This window comes from Podarcis erhardii, assembly GCF_964252035.2.
Source record: "Podarcis erhardii genome assembly, chromosome: 16".
Classification (NCBI taxonomy): Eukaryota; Metazoa; Chordata; class Lepidosauria; order Squamata; family Lacertidae; genus Podarcis; species Podarcis erhardii.
The window spans coordinates 9,971,496-9,986,860 of NC_138514.1; the positions used below are offsets into that span (position 1 = coordinate 9,971,496).

General features: G+C 44.4%; 1 long non-coding RNA gene across 1 annotated transcript in view; it reads right to left on the reverse strand.

The window, feature by feature from the left end:
* Nucleotides 1–1,371: 1,371 nt before the first annotated feature.
* The window catches only part of LOC309331286, a 126,982-nt gene continuing 112,988 nt past the window's right edge, over nucleotides 1,372–15,365 (reverse strand). The window contains exon 4 of the long non-coding RNA XR_014151774.1: nucleotides 1,372–1,735. This is a non-coding gene — a long non-coding RNA (uncharacterized lncRNA). The remainder of the gene's footprint in view (nucleotides 1,736–15,365) is intronic.

The following is a 15,365-nucleotide window of genomic DNA, read 5'->3' on the forward strand; positions in this document are numbered from 1 at the left end:
TGCCTCCTTACAAATGCTGATGAAGCAGAACACCTGATTTTGAGGTTGTGATCTGGTCTTCAATTCAGTACAACCCTAGTTGTATGATTTCCACACACACACACCCCACAAACTACTAGACCCAACATTATCTGTTGGTTGGGACAAGGGCTCTTGCACTAGAGGATGGGTGAGTTTTAATGTTGTGTAGCAGTGGGAGCTTAGGGTGAAACAGACTGCACAATCTTCTGCGCGACAAAGGTACCAGCAAACTGCTGCCGAATTCTCCTGTGCAACAGTGCCCCACTAGAGCAAGACATTTCACTGGGAGGAACAAGTGCAATGCTACGTGACTTCAATTTAATTCCACCATGGGTACAACCCACTATTTATCTCCCACGCAAACTTATGCAGATTGAAATGGATTCCCCAGATTGTGTGACAGTCATCTCACGCACATACCACAACACACACAAAATATATTTGCCTGTTGAACCACTCCGCTATATTGCTGGCATTGATGAATATAACCTGAAGAGTTAGTGCTAACAGCTGTAACCCATAGGCAAAGATAAAGGTAAAGGACCTTTGGATGATTAAGTCCAGTCAAAAGCGACTAGGGGGCTGCGGCGATCATCTTGCTTTCAGGACGAGGGAGCCGGCATTTGTCCACAGACAGCTTTCTGGGTCATGTGGCCAGCAGGACTAAACCGCTTCTGGAGCAACGGAACACTGTGATGGAAACCAGAGCACACAGAAATGCCATTTACCTTCCCACCACAGCGGTACCTATTTATCTACTTGCACTCACATGCTTTCAAACTGCTACGTTGGCAGGAGCTGGGATAGAGCAACAGGAACTCACTCCGTCGCGGGGATTCAAACCACCGACCTTCCAATCGGCAAGCCCAAGAGGCTCACTGCCAACCTAGCAGTTCGAAAGCACGCCAGTGTAAGTCGTTGTTCTGTTGTGCCAGAAGCGGTTTAGTCCTGCTGGCCACATGACCCGGAAAGCTGTCTGTGGACAAATGCCAGGTCCCTCAGCCTGAAAGCGAGATGAGCGCCGCAACCCCATAGTCGCCTTTGACTGGACTTAAGTGTCCAGGGGTCCTTTACCTTGTAACCCATACTACCCTGATCAATGCCCAATAGTTCTCCCCATTCCTCTCCCCACTTTGGAGGAGGCAGATTTTTCTTTTTCTTTTTAAGCATGCTTGCAGCTGAGATAAATAACTAGCATGAATACTTGGCTTTGTTGCTGCGAGAGCAGGGGTCTCATTCTGGGGACCACAGCCTGCTTGTTTTAAATGAAGACAACCAACCGCACAAAATGTAGCTAAATTCTTTGCTTGTCTAATAAAAGCAGCTCTGCCCATGCCCAGGCTCTACAAAATACCTTCAAAAAACAGATCTTAAGCTGTCCCAACAGGTGGCCAGAAACCCAACACTTGGAGACTTCGGGCCTTATTGAATCTGTGTTAGTGAGAAACATCTGGCGGGAAGCCCAGAATGCTGCCCAGGATGGTGGGGGGTGAGAGGCCGGGGCAGAGCTCCGGCACCAGTTCAGGACTTGTGGAACAGAACAAACAAACAAGGCAGCCAATCGGAGAAAAGCAGCTCCCGCTTCCTGCGCTGGCCCAGAGCAATGGCATCCGTGACCCTGACTCCACAGGAAGCAAGGATGGAAGGCCTGGGTAATTGGGGTGTCTTTGGGGAATTCCCTTGGCAGCTCATTGTCTCTACACTTGCAGCAAATCTGCAAGAGAGAGAGAGAGAGAAAAGATGGGGAAAGGGATGTCGGACTTGAGAAAAAGAAGGAAAATCAACGGAGAAGGAACAGTCACCGTTTAGACACAAACCCATCATAATTCATCAGGAGGAAATATTCGTTGGACATCTAGCAAAAGAGAACAATTTCTCGTTGCAGCAGGACAGCAACTGGGGACAGAATAACAAATTAAATTGGGTTGCAAATCACGGTGCCAAAGTTAGTCGTGTACAAAGGATCTGCTCCGAATAGGACTAACACCAGGCGCTGTTGGAAAGCCTGTAAGCATGACCCAAGCACACTAGCACTCTCCTTTGCTTGTGACAGACGAACATTTGGATTGGTTCAGTAAATATTTAGAGAGCACAAAGGTGGTGTAGCACAGTTGTTAGGAGACTGAGCTCCAACCCATGAATTTTCCAGTTCAAATTTCACCTCTGTCATGAACTCTCTTGATGATCTTAAGCAAATCACAGTGTCTTTGACTCAGGTAGGCCTACATTTGCAATAGTAAGACTGGCTTGCCTGGCAAGGACCGTTGGAAGGATTATAGCTAGATTGTGAGGTGCGAAGTGTTTTCAAACACCTGAAAGCACGATTCAAATGTTAAGTGTTATTATTAGGTAGTGTTGTGTATGTTTTCTCCAGTGCGTCATGCAAAAAGTGCCATTTTTAGCATACACCCGTATGGGCAGAGATAATGGGCTTCAGTATCAGAGTGAGTTAGCTGGCATGCCAGCAGCCCAGTTAAGTACTGCTACTGGTTATGATCCACTCTTATGTACAAATAAGGCTCACAATAACATAGCATAGTGAGAGTGGCATTTATGCCAGAGGTGGGCAACCACTAGATGACTCTTGTAACCCCTTCCAACTATACAATTTTGTGATTTTATGGAGAGGCATCAAAATGGGGCAGCTGGAGGAGTGAGTTGGCATCTACGCTGAAGGATTGCCCACATATGATTCTGCCAGGGGTGTCCGAAATGGTTTCCTCCAGAGAATCATAGAACCGTAGAGTTGAAAGGGACAATGAGGATCATCTAGACCAGCGGTTCTCAACCTGTGCGTCCCCAGATGTTGATGGACTACAAATCCCATCATCCCTGGACTACAAATCCCATCATCCCTGAGCTCTGGCCTTACTAGCTAGGGGTGATGGGAGTTGTAGTTCAACAACATCTGGGGACCCACAGGTTGAGAAAGGCTGATCTAGACCAAGCCACTGCAATGCAGGAATCTTTCGCCCAGCGTGGGGCTCAAACCCATGGCCCTGGCATTAAGAACCTCATCTCCGAGATTTTGAGAGTTGTAGTCAATAGCGTATGGAGAGCACCCCATTGGTCCATGTCATCAGCTCTTAGGATGGAGAATGCAAACTTGCATGGGAGGAAGTGTCATATGAGATGTTAGGGGTTTTCTTCCCATGAAGGATTCTAAGGCGGTGTTGAATGTACGGCTCATTTCAGCACTAATGAAAGATCTCTTTTACACTTAGCCAACTCTCATGTCACTCACCTTGCAAGTGAAGTATTGCTGAACAGATTTAAAAGGAGGATGGCATAAGGATACAACAGGTGAGAGTGGTAGAACTTATATAGAGTCAAGCTACAGTTCATTAACCTGTTAGCTATGATTTACATCGCCACAAATTACTACATCCCATATCAAGGATTCATCACCCACAGCAGCAGGAGCTTGTGGTTGAGCATAAATATTGTTAACTGCTGAAGTAGCCAACTTCATTGAGACATCACAGAGTAAACACACTGCATGGGTTTGGTTTTTTTTCCTTTTTTCTTTGCCTCCTCAGCTCACACACAACACAGGTCAGATTCACACAATTTTTTCTCTCCCGCAATACAGTAATTCCTATCCTAGCCCCCAGAACCTCTACGATCACCTTTGGGGAGAGATCCATCTGCCATTATGGCTTTCTGAATAGTTCCAACATATGTTGGGAATGCAGGCTTGGCAAGCACCAGAAATCAGGTTCCCCAAGCAGGTGTCGTTAGCTTGAGATCAAAACACGAGTTAAGCCATTCGTAAGTCTGCAAAGCTAGTATGTAATTAAAAAATTAAATAACATTATGTAGCAGGCAAAAATTGCCATGTAAATAGACCCATCAAGGTCAGAAATGCATATATGTTGTTTGAATGGCTTACTTATATACAGGTAGGTAGCCGTGTTGGTCTGCCATAGTCAAAACAAAATAAAAAAATTCCTTCCAGTAGCACCTTAGACTAAGTTCGTTATTGGTATGAGCTTTTGTGTGCATGCACACTTCTGGTATCTGAAGAAGTGTGCATGCACATGAAAGCTCATACCAATAACGAACTTAGTTGGTCTCTAGGGTGCTACTGGAAGGAATTTATTTATACACAGACTCTCCAAGTGTCCCTATTTTCCAGGGACGGTCCCAGATTTACAGAAGCTGTCCTGGTTTCTGAGCTGATCCTGGAATGTCCCGCTTTTCCTTAAGATGTTCCTATTTTATCATAGCTATGTTGGAGGGTATGGAATTATCCGACCCCCAAGCCATCTGAAGGCAGCCCTGTATAGGGAAGTTATTTAATCCTTAATGTTCTATTACGCTTTTATGTTTTTTATATATGTTAGAAGCTGCCCAGAATGGCTGGGGCAACCTAATCAGATGGGTGGGGTATAAATTGTAAAATTGTTGTTGTTGTTATCGTCATCATCATTGAATAGGATGTCCCTATTTTCATCAGATAAATGTTGGAGGGTATGTATATATGACAAAAGAATGTCCAAGACTCAATTGCGCTGAATAAATAAACAGAGTCTTTATTACTGCAGTTGTCTCTATGCTGTGCTGCCCTTGAACAGAACCCAGAATCTGCGTCTGATCCAGAGTGTAGCTGCCATTTATTGAACAGGGCAGCACACAGAACATATTACTCTAGCTCTGAAACAACCTGCTCCCATAGATTTCCATTTCCAAGTCAAAAAGGTTGATTTTGATTGCACTGAGCATCAGCACCCGGCATGGTTGGGCAGGTCTGATGCCAACATTAAAAAAATTAAAGGTTATAGCCAATGCTAGTCCAACTTGGAATGGGATAGGTCCTGTCAGTTCACCAACAATTTCCCTTTGAATGAAAAAACAGGATGTCCAATGAAAGATGGCCTTAAGAAAGCCAGGGCACACAAAGCTTTACATGTGGACATCTATGGAAGCAAATAAACTTATCTGATCCAAAACCACAAGTAAGGTAAAGGTAAAGGGACCCCTGACCATTAGGTCCAGTCGTGGCCAACTCTGGGGTTGTGGCGCTCATCTCGCTTTATTGGCCAAGGGAGCCGGCGTACAGCTTCCAGGTCATGTGGCCAGCATGACTAAGCCGCTTCTGGCGAACCAGAACAACGCACGGAAACGCCGTTTACCTTCCCACCGGAGCGGTACCTATTTATCTACTTGCACTTTGATGTGCTTTCAAACTGCTAGGTGGGCAGGAGCAGGGACCGAGCAACGGGAGCTCACCCCGTCGCGGGGATTCGAACCGCCGACCTACTGATCAGCAAGTCCTAGGCTCTGTGGTTCAACCCACAGCGCCACCTGCGTCCCTAAACCACAAGTGCCACACACCAAAAGGCTCATAGGGACATGGGAATCTGCCTTGTGCAAGGCCATGTCACCTGTCCATACCACAGACTGGCAACAGCTCCGCAGCATCAACTCTCAGAAGAACGCAAACAAGAGGCCCGCTGGATCAGGCCTAAAGCCAATATCTAGTCCAGAATCCTGTTCTTACAGTGACCAACCAGTTGCCTCTGGGAAGCCCACAAGCAGGACATGAGCACAACAGCACTCTCCCACTTGTGATTCCCCAGCAACTGCTCTTCAGAAGCCTCCTGCTTCAGAAACTGGAAGTAGAATATATCTATCTTGGATAGCAGCCACTGACAGCCTTATCTTCAAGAGAAAATGCCCCAAACTGTGGGGATCTAAGAATGACAGAACCTGGAGTTGGTTCTATTTCCCTGCCTCTCTATATATGGGAGCGTCGCTCCACATCTTTGGCCCAGAGCCCAGAGTCAAAGCCAACTGGCAATCCATCATCGTGCAAAGCTTTTGGCGTTTACATTCCAGCTAGCCCTGGTTGAACACAGGAAACATTTATCTGAGAGTAGTTAATTATTCAAGGGGGGGGGATGCCAAAACCTACAGCAAAACATTCAGGCGATTGCGGTCCCTGTGTCTCGCAAACAATCCTGAGTGCCGACAAATTTCCAGCATCATTTCAAGTTTATGCTGTGATTCTGGTGGCTAAATCACTTGGCAACTGGTGCCGGTTTTGGCTTGCAGCTGCGTTATGTGTGAGAGCAGTTATAGCAAGGCCTCTATTTGCAGGGACACTCTGCCATACAGAAGGAGGGGGGGCGACGGCAAACATTTGCAGGGGGATAAACAGCTGCTGCTACCTGATTTAGCAGCAAACACGCAGGAACAGCAGGAAAGCACTCCAAAAGCTGTCTGGCTTTAAAGCCTGCTGCAAGGCAGGCAATGTTATTCGACAGCCACCCTCGCTCACATACAACAAAGCATCTTTTCAGGGGTTTCTATAGCTAATTAATTTCCAAAGCAGTGTTTGGAGACAAGAATTCCTGGCTCCCCGCACCCCACTTCTGTAGCAGAGTGGAAAGGTTTATTTAGCCAGCAGTGGGGAAAGGATTCACAAACATTTCCCCTATCCCTGCAGGGAGAGTCACACCAACCAAAAGGAGATTTAATTAGCAAAATCTCGTTAGGCAAACGAAATTATCCGTAAGACAATCCTCCTCTGGACAGGGGGTATGATTAAACAAAGCCATTAATTGAAAAAGTGGCTTCAGTAGCTCACTGATTTCATTCATCCTCTGTGCTGGCTCGATTTTACCTCTTCAGGGTTGAGTTGAGTCGACTCTTTTTCTGAGTTTAATGCAAAGGGTTCTCTCCAAGCTTTCAGAAACATGGGGGAAGAGAGAGGGGGGGAGAAAATAAATCAGGCCTTCAGATTTTTACATCTCATCAGCAGGTCCTCCTTGCCAGATTTCAGTTAAAGTGGCTTGATTGCATAATGCATATTTGCATAATGTAAATTGCAATCTACTATCACAGGAGATAAGAGATGTAGAGCAGCCATTTAAAAGAAAAAGAAGGAAAGAAAGAAAAAGAAAGCCACTCCACAAAAATCCTAGATTTAGCAGGCAGATTAGAAGCTGGGGGGGAAAAAAACTATAAAACAAGTGAACTGAGAGTGCCATTAGGCGAAGCTGATTAAACGAAAGGAGTTCTGGCTATGTCCACACAAGCATACAAATTTCCCAGGGGTTCTTTAATCAGAAAGGTAGTTTAACTCAGAAAGAGTTTCATTTCAGCTTGGCTCCACCCTTAGAATCCAGAAGGTGCTAAAACTAGATTAGGCGACTTGTTATCCGGATGGTCAGAGAAGATATCCCATATGCTAAGATTACCAGAAGTTCACAGAAGAAAGGGCCCATTTACAGAGAGCTGCGCTGTGAGAAAGAGAAGATGCAGTCCATTCAAAGCGACAAGGCACTGTTAGACAACAGAAGATCAGCTGGTGACTTTGAACCAAGGAATCAGAAACAGCAGGTCCAAATATGGCTTCTGTTTACGGCCTTTCTTTCTTTCTTTCTTTCAAGGAACCAGAGTGTCTGCTCCATATTGCAAGCTGCTGTTTGTGTTACTGTTATGAAAGAGGAGCAAAAAGAAGTTCCACTTTATTGCCCAGAAATCACCTTTAAAATTGCTCCTGCCTGTTTCTTCTGTGGGTCTGTCTAGGGTTAGGGGAGAAATTATGTTCACATTCAAAGAGGATCTTTTTGTACTTTCCGAAGCAATTCACGAACCAAGAGACACCCATCCTGAGAAAATGAGACTTCTCCAAACTTTGCAATGCCCTTCTAGAGCAAAAGTGTTCTAACATAACACTTTTCTTTGGACCTACTTGCCAGCAATTTGATGCTTCGGGAGTGTGAGCTGGCTACTGATGTGCAGGTTTGGGGTGGTTGCACCTGTGCCCATCTTGAGGGGACAGATGATGCTGAGTACACTGTGGGCAGTGGCAAAAAAACCTCCTTTGGCAGCAATGACAGAGGTGCCAACAGCCAGGTTATCAAGGAAAGAACAGGAATATAATTGATATACTAGAATATCTGGAAGTCAGGAATGAAAAGCAAGCGGCATTGGTGTTTGTAGATGGAGAGAAGGCCTTTGATAATGTGTCATGGACCTTTATGAAAAAAACTATGGAGGTGTTGAATTTTGGAGAATAATTTCAAAGGGGAATTTGATGCAGTTTAGACAGACCAGCAGGCTATGTTGATAGTGAACAATGTAATATCAGAAAAGTGTAAAATCACAAAAGGGACAAGACAAGGATGTCTCCTGTCGCCATTATTGTTTATTTTGGTATTGGAGACTCTGGTGAGGAATATACCGGTACTCTCTAAAAGAGTTTGCTGATTTTTTAAAAGCACTAATTTCCTGGTGATTTGGTCACAGGGCAGCTTTATTTGGCTGCTGTTGCTGCTGCTTCATAGAAGCAAGCAAACTGGACTCTACCCACCCCGAGTGTGTGTTTCAGGTTGGGGAGGGAAAAGCCAGGCATGCTTCAAGCACCAGGCTGAGAAGCGATGGGTCAACGCCCATGAGACTCACCTTGAGAAAGAGAGGGAGAGGAGAACCCCTGGGGATTACGCCTTTGGTGTCTCCCCTTCTGGGGAAGCCACTGGCAGCCAAGGTCCACAGCCACATGAAAATTATAGATGGATGGCAGAAGGACCCTGAATGTTAAGATCTCCCAGAGTGAGAGACTGAGAGACAGTGGGAGAAGAAAGGAAAGCTCCCAGATGTGAGCTGGGAGGTTCTGTCATTTTCTGTGGTGGTGGGGATTAAGAGGTTCTTTTGAATAGAAAGAAGATTGCTGTATTGGTGTAACGTTTTTGAACTTTAGAGACCCTGCTGCTGATTTTATCTTCCCTTATTTTTTAGGCTGTTGCCCTTAGGTATGCATTATGCTTTACAGTTGCACCTGGGATACATATGTAATAACATGTTGTGGGATGCTGTGTTTCAGACCCTCCAAGTGTCCCTACTTTCCAGGGACAGTCCTGGATTTACAAAAGCCGTCCTGGTTTCTGATTTGATCCCAGAATGTCCCGCTTTTCCTTAGGACCAGTGAAATATTGCAGGATTCCTTAGGACCAGTAAAATATTGCAGGGTATTGAGTTATCCAATCCCCAAGCCATCTGAAGGCAGCCCTGTATAGGGAAGTTTTTTAATGTTTAATGTTCTATTATGCTTTTATATAAGTTGGAAGCCACCCAGAGTGCCTGGGGCAACCGTCAGATAGGCAAGGTATAAATAGCAAAAATATTATTGAAGACTAGGATGTCCCTATTTTCACTGGAGAAATGTTGGAGAGTATGTGTGTTTTATACTATATCTGTATGTATATAATTGTTCTGTTGTGGTGGTTTTTTATATTGTATAGATGTTATATTATGTATTGACCTATATTATTTGTTATGTTCTATGACGTAAGCCGCTCTGTGTTTGTTTGTTTTTGTTTTTGTTTGTTTTTTAAATGAAGGGTGGAACAAATATAATTATTTATAAATATAAATATTTATTGTGGATCGAGGGCCCGACCCCCAATATGTGAAATAAACACACAAGGACACACGATATAAGGTTAATGGGCAAGAAAAGGCCACAACTTTATTGATTACAGCAGTGAAAAGGTATTGGCTTAGGCATTGGATGACTATAGGAGGTGGGTTTATTCAACAGTAGGTGGAGCCTGTTGATGCTAATACAACTATAGGCTCACCCCCTGATGTCACTGAGGGTCGTGCCATGGCCTCCCGCCAAGCAGGCATCGGACGGAATACACGACCGCCAGATTCCTTTAACGGAATAACCCACGGTAGATAGCATAGGCGATGGCCACACCTAGCCCTTGACACACATGAATCCAATGCCTAACCGCCACCCGAGCCACAAAGGGGACTCGCTGCGGGACGACGACGACTGAGGAGGAGGTGGAGCTGGCCCCGCAGCATTAAGCTGCAAAACACGCCCCCTGGAGACACCTGGCTGGCTGCCTCCGGTGGGCGTGGGCACCAGCCAGGTGAGGAGGGGCGGGGGCTATGGCCCCTGGCCAGGAGGTGGAGCTCGGGCTCCCGCCCACAACCACTCCCCTCTCTTCCAGGGAGGAGAGTCTTTATAATATATTATATATTATATATTATATATTATATATTATATATTATATATTATATATTATATATTATATATTATATATTATATATTATATATTATATATTATATATTATAACTATAAATATTTAATATAAATATATAAATAAATGTAAATGGAACAAATAATTAAATAATTAATACAGTGTGCTTTTAAAATGTGTGTATTAGTGAAAATAGCAGGCAAAGATGCATTAGGGGAAAGCTGTTCTGCAAACATGTGCCTATTAGGCAAAATTGCAAAGATAAAAATTGCACCAAAATGCTGATGAATTATCACGAGATTAAAAAACAAAACCAATAATCACAAATAGCTGCAGAAATGAGGAGAGCTCAGCTGGAAAAATGAGAACAAAAATGGACAATTGGGAGTGGCGGGAAGACAACAGGATTCAAGATGGACAATAATTCAATCTGGACCTTGCCTTTGTTTCCCTATGAATCTGTCCCAGGAATATCATTCTCCTGTTTTGCCTTTTAGAGAGATTCAGGAAATGCTTTATATTGGCATCATCAAGACAGAAGTTCAGAGCCCCACTCAAGAGAATGAGGAGAAAACCACATGCACACCTTGCAAATGCAACAGAACTAACTCAATACATTCCCATCTGAATAGCACACCCCATAACACCACGGAGGCCAGAGTCTGAAATTCCCTGAATGCGCTACTGACATCTTTTTAGAAAGTCAAACAGGAGGCAGATGAATCGCGCCTTATTCTCCCCGGTGGACACACATGTAAATTAGGACTGTCAACCAATTAATCTTCCTTAATTAATCATATGAACTTTTATTTATCCAGTCAGTCAGTATATAAGCTGCCCTTCTTTAACAGGCAGATAATTCTGAATACAATAAACTCAGAAAACAAAAACGCAGAACTTTAAAATCGCAGAAGCCACACAAGAAGCTGATTAAATCAAAGCAAGATGAATAAATAAAATGTGATCAAATAAGAATACAACTGAATGAGATTAAAAACAACAACAGTGTATTGGATCCAGCTCTGCCCAATTTTGGCCACTCCATCCACAGCCTCCACTTGCATGTCACTGCCAACAATGTGCAGCAGAGTCACTCAACCCTCCAGAGGGGCTTTTTGGAACGGCTTTGCAGGACCCCTCTGATCTGATGCCGGATCCAGGCCCTGGATCAGGGCCTTATTGTCATGGATGGGTTGGACTTTGAGGAATGGTGGGAGGAACCAGCTGGGGAACCACTAAGGGAAGAGTGCTCAGAGCCCAGGGATTGGTGGTGGGACAACAATGAGTGGACACAGGGAGAAGAGGCAGAACAATGGAAAGAGGAGGTGTTGGAACAGGACTTAGTGAGCAGGGAGAGTCTGTGGCAGAGAGAGGTCTAGAAGCAGAAGCAGAAGCTGAAGCAGGGAGGCCAAGAGGCAGACATGAGTCAGACTGGTGAAGAGTCATGGGTGTCTCCCCCTCCTGCTGCAACAAGCTTCCCTGTTCTCTGGTCTCCTAGAACCAGAAGAGGCATGTAAAGGGCAGAGGGGAGATTGGCTGCACACAGACACGGTCTCTGGTTGCTTGGGGTGGGGGAAGAAACCCTGTAGAGGACTTCATTCTCAACAACTGCTTCATGGGGGCAAGACCTACCAGAGATACGTTGTTGTGGTCATTAGACCTGCCACTCCACCAAGACTGTGCATTTCATGTTTTTGCTAATAAAGAGTTAACTCCAACATGCACTGTGTGATTTACTGCTGGCTCACTCCTGACACTCGTGCAGTGTTTGGTTCAACATGCTGTTAGGAAGGGTTTGAGAAGGAGACCAATGCAGACAGTCCGCATGAGAGTCCTCCACCATCTCCTGGCCACCCAGCTAACCTTCTTTTGACAGCCCTGGATAGACCTTATCTAACCTGGGGTGATCTGGGGCTGCCTCAACCCACTCTGGCCAGATCCTGGGTTGATCTTAATGAGCCCAATTCAGTTCAGAATCCAGGATTCAGCTGGAGTCAGTGCAGAGCCTTACTTTTTAGTGGGTACAGGGAACTACATAGGCAGATGGGGTGGAAATACTCTATTCAGTGAGTGGCCTTTTGCATGCACAAATTTGGATTCAGCACTGTATGTAAAGATCTAAGAGAATTTCCTTCAGTTTGCATTGTAAGTGAACCAACCTAATTCATACCTCCCAGACTAATACACAAATCACCACATAATTATCCCTGGATTTCGCACCTCTCCAAGGTTTGCAATACACTTCACAGCTCAAAAAGCATACAGAAATGCAATAGAAAATGTGTATTTTAGGATAAAATGCATTTAGAAATGTGTACGCTGAAACAAACCACATGTTATTTAAAAATATGTTTTTAAATATGATTTTTGATAGGGTTTTTTTTTTAAAAAAAACAAACACACAGACTAATGCACAAGCTGGATGCAGGAGACTTATAAATCAACAAATGTGGAAGTGGCACATACAGTGGTACCTCTAGTTGCGAACGGGATCCGTTCCGGAGGCCCATTCGCAACATGAGCAGAACGCAACCTGCGTCTGCGTGTCTGCACATGCACGGGTAGCGATTCGCCACTTCTGCGCATGTGCGTGAAGTCATTTTGAGCGAGTGGCGAAACCCAGAAGTAACCCTTTCCGGTACTTCCGGGTCGCTGCGGGACACAAACTGAAAACATTCAACCTGAAGCAAACATAACATGAGGTATGACTGTACTGGAAACAGTCTGATTCATCCCTACCCTATAGCTCTAAAGAAAAAGAAGAAATCAAACTTCTTTTGTTCTTTGACTGATGTGCTTACTATTGCACAAAAGAGGGAATGTCTCTTCTAAGATGGTGCAAGCCATCTGAAGTTTTTAGTAAGGACCCACCTTAAGAATAACCTACCAAAAACAAAAGGGAGGGGGAATCAAAAGTCATTAACTAATTGATCAGGGAGAACTTTTCTAATGTTTTTGATTGATTAATCAACTAAACGCCACAACCACAATGCAAATGCATGCATGTGAATACTAAGGCAGCAGATGCAATTCACAGCTTGGCATTTTAGACACAGGCAGCAGGTAAGGGTTCAATCTGAACTGCTGATGCTGTTTTGTAGGTCAATCAAGTCTTTTTCTTCCCTGGCAGATCTTTGAACCGAAAGAACAAAGCCCTCTCGGCTCTTAAAATCAGCACAGGGAGGGCTATTGCAAAATAAACGAGCACAAGATATAGCAGGCAAAGTGCCTTCAGTAATGTGTAATTGTGAGGCTAGGGAGCAGCTCTCCGGCAGCAAATTCTTGGTGTGAAAACAGAGGTATTACAACTACATAAGAGCATCCTTCTTTTCATCTGTGAGATGCTGCAGGCTATGAAATTTCACATTAATTACTCAGATTCTAAGCACCTATTAAACTGTAGCATTAATACGGATTTCATAAAGAGGAGGAAAAATAACAATTCCTCTTAAATGCAGGTTGCTATTTATAGCTGCTCTCTTGGGGACCTTCAGATGTAATCAATAACAAAGAATAACACAAAAAATTGCAGTTGGGGTTGTCGCCCATGAGCCATACAGTCACGCTAAAAGAGAACATTGTCCCTGCTCAGTTTTTTGAATGCCTAAATATTCTACCTTGATGTTGTATCCGTAATATTTGAATTTGCTTTCCTAGGAATGCAAGGCAAATACTGTTCTGCAAAGATTTACTGGACAATGCAGCTTTCACACTGCATTATTAAAACTGCAAATAGATAAGCCAGCAGGAACAAAGACTGGCCTGAGGACTGCAAATCATATAAAGTGCCATATAATTATTTCTTATATTATAGTACACTACTTATATAGCTGTCTTAAAAGCAGGAGAAACACAGTGGAACTGTTCTAACCGTTACGTACTGAAGAGTCACCGAAGTTAAAGAAAGTTAACTGTGGGAAACCTCTAGGCTTTAGTGTGAAAGGCACAAAGTGAAATTTTATTCTGAATGTCCAATTCCCTATAGAGCTAGACATTGCTCTGTCTTCTAAGCTTAACACTGGCCTCTTTAAGGGAACAAAGGTCTACATCCAACTTCCTTTGATTTATACTGTAGTCTCCTGTGCATGGATTTGATGTACACAAGCTGGCTCCCTTCTGCTATGATATACGCCTCTTTTGCTAGGTGAATCCTAGTAAGGTAAAAGGTCAAGGACCCCTGGATGGTTAAGTCCAGTCAAAGGCGACTATGGGGTATGGCGCTCATCTCTCTTTCAGGCCAAGGGAGCTGGCGTTTGTCCACAGATGGCTTTCCAGGTCCTGCGGCCAGCATGACTAAATGGCTTCTGGCACAACAGAACACTGTGATGGAAACCAGAGCACACGGAAATGCCGATCACCTTCCCTCCGCAGTGGTACCTATTTATCTACTTGCATTGGTGTGCTTTCGAACTGCTAGGTTGGTAGGAGCTGGGAAAGAGCAATGGGAACTCACCCCGTCATGGGGATTTGAACCGCCGACCTTCTGATTGGCAAGCTCAAGAGGCTCAGTGGTTTAGACCACAGCGCCAACCGTGTGAATTTAGTAATGAATCCTAGTAAAGAAGCATCCAACCTGGTGCCTTCCATATGTTGCTGAACTACAACTCCCATAATCCCTGACCATTAGCCACACCAGCTGGGGCTGATGAGAGATGGAGTCCAACAACATCTGGAGGACACTAGTTTGCCTACCTCTGTTATAGTGCCAGAATACCATGAAGTGTACAGCCTGTCATTTGACATTCTGTAAAATGCTATAGCATATTATGATAGCATATAATTGAATCACTGCTAAGTTTAAGGTTGAGTGCTGATATTTATGAAGCCGAAACTGCATATCCACACCTAAGAGAGAGGTGTCAGCAGGCATGGTTTGCAGAAGCATAAAAGCAAACCTTCAGGGAAATATCCCTGATTTGCAGAATGGATGGAACAAATTGTAGCCTAGTGAGGACTGAGCATGCTCAGTGGGTGTGGAAGACTGAATCGTTTGGGGGAAAATAACCAGGGGGAAGGGGGAATGGAAGTAGCTGGTAAAGGGGGGGCACAGCTGTAGCAGACCAAGGGGGCAGGCTGGCAGGACTCTCTAGCTAAGAGAGAAAGCAAGGAGCACAGAAGGAGAAGGAAAGAAAGTGAAAGAGGAAGAGTTAAATACTCTCTTTCTCTGTTGTTCTTTGATCCATTTCTCCTCCAATTGAAACGAGCAAGAGGATGGAGAAGACACACGTAGATATAACGAAGGTAGAGAAAACCATATCATTGCCTAGAGATAGGTCATTCCCCGTTTCACACTGAGAAACTATTTTTTTAAACATCCCCGGGGACTGTAGTGGGAGCTGCCC